The sequence below is a fragment of the Pongo abelii genome, chromosome 13, assembly GCF_028885655.2.
Source record: "Pongo abelii isolate AG06213 chromosome 13, NHGRI_mPonAbe1-v2.0_pri, whole genome shotgun sequence".
Taxonomy (NCBI): Eukaryota; Metazoa; Chordata; class Mammalia; order Primates; family Hominidae; genus Pongo; species Pongo abelii.
In genome coordinates this window covers 26,384,053-26,391,076 of record NC_071998.2, presented here as the reverse complement: position 1 = coordinate 26,391,076, position 7,024 = coordinate 26,384,053, and positions in this window count along the sequence as shown.

The window sequence follows — 7,024 nt, the reverse complement described above, 5'->3', positions numbered from 1 at the left end:
TTTCTAGCTATTTTGAAATACATAATACATTGTTGTTAACTATACTCACCCTACTCTGTTATCAAACATAAGAACTTATTTCTTCTATCTGTATGTTTGTACCTATTAATTAACCTCTCTTCATCCTCCCACCCCCAGCTACACAGCATTTTAAGGCTCTGGTATCCACCATTCTACATGAGATCAACTTTTTTAGCTCATATGTCTAAGTACATGTGATGTTTGTCTTTCTGTGCCTGGCTTATTTTACTTAATGACCTCCAGTTCCATTCATGTTGCTGTAAATGACATGATTTCATTCTTCTTTATGGTCAAGTTGTATTTCATTGTGTATACATATCACATTTTCTGTATTCATTCATCTGTTGATGGACACAAGTTGATTCCATATATTTGCTATTGTGAATAGTGCTACAGTAAACATGAAGGTGCAGGTATCCTTTTGATATACTGAATTCTTTTCCTTTGGATAAATATCTAGCAGTGGGATTACTGGAATGTATGTTAGTTCTATTTTTAGTTTTGGAAGAAATCATCATGTTTTTCATGATGTCTATACAATTTACATTGCCACCAATGGTGTAGAAGCTCCACATCCTCATCAGCATCTGTCATTTTTTATCCTTTTAACAATAGCCATGCTAAATGGGTGTGATGATATCTTACTGTGGTTTTGATTCACATTTGCCTGATGATTAGTGACGCTGAAGATATTTTTATATATCTGTTGGCCATTTGCATGCCTTTTTCCGAGAAATGCCTATTCATGTCCTTTGTCCATTTTCTTTCTTTTTTTTTTGAGATGGAGTCTTGCTCTGTTGCTCAGGCTGGAGTGCAGTGGCATGATCTCGGCTCACTGCAACCTCCGCTCCCAGCTCAAGCAATTCTCCTGCCTCAGCCTCCCAAGTAGCTGGGATTACAGACACATGCCAAATTGCCTGGCTAGTTTTTGTATTTTTAGTAGAGACAAGGTTTCACCATGTTGGCCAGGCTGGTCTCGAACTCCTGACCTCAAGTGATCTGCCTGCCTCGGCCTCCCAAATTGCTGGGATTTCAGATGTGAGCCACCTCACCCGGCCCCTTTGTGGTGAGGATGATTTGTTTTATTTTTCTTTCTTTCTTCTTTTTTTAAATTATACTTTAAGTTCTGTGGTACATGTGCAGAATGTGCAGTTTTGTTACATAGTTATACACATGCCATAGTCGTTTGCTGCACCCATCAACTCATCACCTACTATCCCTCCCATAGCCCCCCACCCCCAAACAGGCCCCAGTGTGTGATGTTCCCTTTGTGTCCATGTGTTCTCATTGTTCAACTCCCACTTATGAGTGAGAACATGTGGTGTTTGTTTTCTGTTCTTGTGTTAGTTTGCTGAGAATGATGGTTTCCAGCTTCATCTGTGTCCCTGCAAAGGGCATGAACTCATCCTTTTTTATGGCTGCATAGTATTCCATGGTGTATGTGTCACACATTTTCTTTTTCCAGTCTATCATTGATGGACATTTGGGTTGGTTTCAAGTCTTTGCTATTGTGAATAGTGCCACAATAAACATACGTGTGCATGTGTCTTTATAGCAGAATGATATACAAACCTTTACGTATATACCCAGTATGCTGGGTCAAATGGTATTTCTAGTTCTAGATCCTTGAAGAATTGCCACACTGTCTTCCACAATGGTTGAACTAATTTACACTCCCACCAACAGTGTAAAAGCGTTCGTATTTCTCCACATCCTCTTCAGCATCTGTTATTTCCTGACTTTTTAATGATTGCATGCTAACTGGCGTAAGATGGTATCTCATTGTGGTTTTGATTTGCATTTCTCTGATGACCAATGATGATGAGCTGTTCAGTCATTGCAGTTTCTTGTATATTCTGGATATTAGTCCCTTGTCAGATGAATACTTTGTAAATATTTTCTCCCAATCAACAAGTTGTCTCTTTATTGTTTTCTTTGCTGTGCAGAAGATTTTTAGTTTACTGTAGTTTTGTCTATTTTTGTTTTTTGTTGCCTGTTTTTGAGGTCATAGCCATAAAGTCTTGCCTAGACCAATATCCTGAAATGTTTCCCCTGTATTTTCTTCAAGTAGTATTATAGTTTTGGGCCTTATGTTTAAGTCTTTAATCATCTTGAGTTGATTCTTGTAATGGTGAGAGAGACAGGAGTACATTTTCATTCTTCTGCCTGTGGAGATCTAATTTTCCCAGAACCATTTATTGAATAGGGTGTCCTTTCTTCAGTGTATATCCTTGGTGTCTTTTTACAAAATCAGTTTGCTGTAAGTACATGGATTTATTTATGGACTCCCTATTCTGTTCCATTGGTCTATGTGTCTGTTTTTATACCAATATCATGCTATTTTGGTTATGATAACCTTAGAATATTTTTATAGTCAGGCAGTATGATGCATATGATTGATACTTTAATATTTTCCACGTTCACTAGCATTCATTCCACATTTGTTGAATTACACTCATAATGCCATGTGGCTTTCTGCATTGTGGCTTAAGACATTCTTTTAAGTTTGCTCCCCTTTTGGTTATTACCTTTGAATCTGGGAATAGAGATAATTTCTCCATTTCCCCTTTGTCAGCCCTCAGTCATTTTTTTAATTCATGAGAGCATCATGTTTTTTTTTCTGTTCCAGTGCTTTTTGAAATAATATCTTTCTTTATATGCAAACTTGCTAGAATTTAAGTGTCCAGCCTCTGTGTCACTTAGACTTTAGCAATATTTAGCTCAAACTGCCATGCTGGGCACCTCCTTCTCAAGTGTAAAACCAAATATCAATGTATGCTAATAAAATGTATGAATATTGATAATCATTATTACTCCCAAAATAATTACCCTTTAGACATATAATATGTCCTACAATAATGAAAGTGGTAACTATTCACCAAAGGGCTTGCTGAAAATATTAGCAAACCTTCCCAGCTACAAGTTGGAATCAATAGATATTAGGTATTCATGTTGCATGAGTCCTCAAACCTCTTCTGAGAAGTGACATGATTGGGCAACATATAGCTGACTATACAACAAGTTCTAGGACAAAATATCCTCCTGAGTTCTCTCTGTGTAAAATACATGTAGGGGTAGTCTTGTAAGCCAATATCAACATTCTGTGTTTGAGCATCAAAAACGCTGGGTTTAGAAATGTCAGATGCCCAGAAGAATGCTGAAAAACACCAGTTGCCCAACTCCTGGTTATCTTGCAGGAGCTCAGCTCATGTGCTTTCTCTCCCAAATGTGGGAGGAAGAGGGATTGGCGACTCTCAGTTCATTTCTAGGCAACCAGAGGAGAACATTTATTCATCAAATAATGGTGATCAGCCCTCAACAGCAACTAACAATTGGTAAGTAATGACTATGTTCCAGGCCTCTTCTAGGTGCCTTATATATGCACCTGGAGCAGGTAACAATATAATCTGAAGGCAAATAATGTGTTTGGTGATATCTCAAAATTCAGAGCCTATATTAGCATGCCTAGATTAGCCACAATTTTGGTCTAATCCTTACTCTCGCTACAATCCTCACTCTTACTACAATCCTCACCCTTGTCACAAATACACAGGCTGGCTCAAGCTGACTCATACTAAAGGATGGGGAAGAAATATCTGTCTCACTCTTTCCTATCATGCTGTGCTAAAGCCAGTTGAGGATTTTCATGCCAGTCATTCCAGGCTGAGGAACCAGTTTTTCCCAGCAACTAATTGCTTATCCAGTGGCAACTGTGTCTAGTAGCTAGCAATGCAGCGTTGAGGGAGGGCATAATTATATTCAAACCCTCTTGCTTAGGCTTCAGAAGGTTGTTCAAAAAAATTTATATCACTTTCAGTATAATGCTCAATTGAAGGTCCTTAACCAAAGGAGTCCAAGACCCTTTGCAAGATTATGTTACATTACCCACACCCAACTCTATTACCTCCACCACTCTGCACTCTCAGACTCTGCAGTGAAGAAGGAATTTCTGTGGAAACTTGCTATCTCCCTTGGGAAAACATTCTTTCTAGTTGGGAGGGGGCTGTGGATGAAAATGTGACTAGACAAACTCTCTTCCCCTGATGCTGCCACTTGCGTGAGTACAGATTCCTCCCCTGATCATAATTATTTTTAAGGAAGAACAAACATATTCTCAGCTTTATTTAGTTAAAATGGATATATTCCTAACTTCATAGTCCTCCCTTATAAGGTAATAACTTTAAACTCACACAGTCACGTTCTAGGATTCAATTATACTGCAACAGGTTTTACCATCTACCTCTTAATGACACCTGAAAATTTTTCTCCTTTTCATTATTAATGTGGTCCTAGAACCCAAATCACAGTGAGTCATGGAAAATTGTTTTGGAAAGGCTTTATTTTTACTTTCCAATCATGGGTCTTGATGCATATCACACATGCTTATCCCAATAAGATTTGCTATATTTGATGCTGGATACAGAAGGGATATGTTTTCTCAACCAATTTTCTAATAGAAATACCCTGGTATCCTTAAGCAAAATGATATATGCCACGTTCAAAGCTAAGTATTAAATGTAAGTTATTAAGAAGAAAGCCTTTATTGACTTCCAGTGGAAAAAAATAGGAGGTCCTTTGTCTTAGTCCGTTTGTGCTACTCTAACAGAATCTCCAAGACTCGATAATTTATAGAGTAGAATTTTATCTTTTCACAGTTCAGGAGGCTGGAATGTCCAAGATCAAGGTGCCAGTATCTTGCAAGGGTCCTCTTGCAGCATCATCACAGGTCAGACCGTAGAAGGACAAAAGGGGCAAAAGAAAGTTTTGGGCAGAGCTCTCATGTCCTAATCACCTCTCAAGGGGCCCATCTCTTACTACTGTTACAATGGCAATTACTTTTCAACTTGAGTTTTAGAGGAGACTTATTTACATCACTAAGACAAGACACTCTTATGTTCCCTCCCATTATCTGAAAATTTCTATTATCTACAGAAGTCGGCCCTGGGAAGCCTTGACAAATTATTTAGGAGCTCATATATATGGAAGTAGTTAGACACAACTTAAAGTTCTACCTTACTAGGCACTCCACTTCACCTGTATTAATCTCTCAAAAAATTTCTAGTCGTTACTCTGTTTCATTGATTGTTTTAATTAATATAGTATATCAAGATGATTTTTTTGTGTAGTTTTATTGTTGTTTTTAACTTTTTTTCTCAATTGGCATTGACATATTCTTCTCACAGCTCAAACCTACAAAAATTATCTGTAATACTGAAACTCAAAGTATAAACTCAGAGGAGGATTGATGTTTCTGTGCTAATTTCTAAAAATTTCTGATACTGGCTGTTATTTTAGATTTTATTTTTCAGATTTGCTTCTTTGGGGAGAAAGAATAGCAACTTTTTCTCTGAATCCTGGTTTAGAAAGTAAGGGCTTTAATAACCAATAGACTTCTCATTATTTATATGAGAGGAAAATAAGTCTCTAAATCTCTGGTTGCTCATTTCAAATAGTTAGAAGAGGTAAAATCAGAGCAAGGGGCTACAAAACTTTGTGAACTTAACTGGATTGTTGGAGTATCAATTACTGGGCTTAGGCAGTTGGGGTAACAACACAGTAGGATATAGTTATTATGGATACTTGATAATACATAGGCTTAAATATTTACTTAAACATTTATTAGGTATGTCTTCTACATACTAGACACTTAGCTATAAGTTTGTATATATTTACTTCATGTGTAGGTCACTTTATAATGAAATTAAATTAACTTAAATCTCAGAAATGCCATAAGACATATTTTAAAATGATATCTACATATTAGTGATGCTTCAGTAACTGGAGATCACCTGATTCCAAGTCAATTAATGCATCTCTCATCATCGTTAATCAATCAAAAGTATGTACCAAGGGTACTGTCACCATCAATTGACTGAACTGTTCCCAATTAATGCATGAAAAATAATAAATTCTCAAAGGCCAATCTATTTATTTTTATATGCCATATGTTGGGATGACCCCTCCTCTCCTCACCTCAAAAAAAAAAAAAAAAAAAGCAGTTGTCTTAGTTCATTTTATGTTGCTATGATAAAATACTGGAGACATTTACAAACAATGAAACTTTATTTAGTTCATGGTTCTGGTGGCTGAGAAGTCCAAGAGTAAGGCATTGGCATCTGATAAGAGCCTTCTTGCTGCATTATAATATGGCAGAAGACATTATCTGGCAAGACAGAACAAGAGTGTATGTGCTCAGGTCTTTCTTCCTCTTCCTACAAGCCACCAGTACCATCATGGGGCCCCACCCTGATGACTTTATCTAATCTTAATTACCTCTCAAAGGCCCCACCTCTACATACCATCAATATATGAATTTGGGGAATAAATTTTCAACACACAAAATTTGGGGGACAAATTTCAAACTATAGTAGTGGTTCTGTGTGGTTTTAAAATCTTGGATTATTTTCTTGATCAGTTCTTACACTTTTACTTCACACTATTTTTTACAGAGATTTTATGTTTACTGCAGCATTACATCATCACATGCATACATCACAACTATCACAGCCTGTATTCCCTGAGCATAGAGTATAAAATAAGGGCTGTGGGCTGGGTGTGGTGTCCCACACCTGTAATCCCAGAACTTTGGGAGTCCGAGGCAGGTGGATCACTTGAGTTCAAGACCAGCCTGGCCAACATGGAAAAACCCCATTGCTACTAAAAATACAAAAAAAAAAAAATAGCTGGGCGTGGTGGTGAGTATCTGTAATCCCACCTACTCAAGAGGCTGAGGCACAACAATCACTTGAACCCAGGAGGTGGAGGTTGCAGTGAGCCGGGGTTGCACCATTGCACTCCAGCCTGAGCAACAGAGCAAGACTTCGTCTCAAAAAAAAAAAAAGCTGTTTAGAGATACAGGTTAATTGGGTTAATTGAAAAGTGGTCCCAGAGAGCAAGAGTGAAGAACTAAAAGCTGGAAAGATGAAGGCAAGAAAGGCAGGTAAGCCAATTCACAGAGGTTTTCTTGAACTGGCTGCATCTGTGACTAAAGTGTTTGATCTAA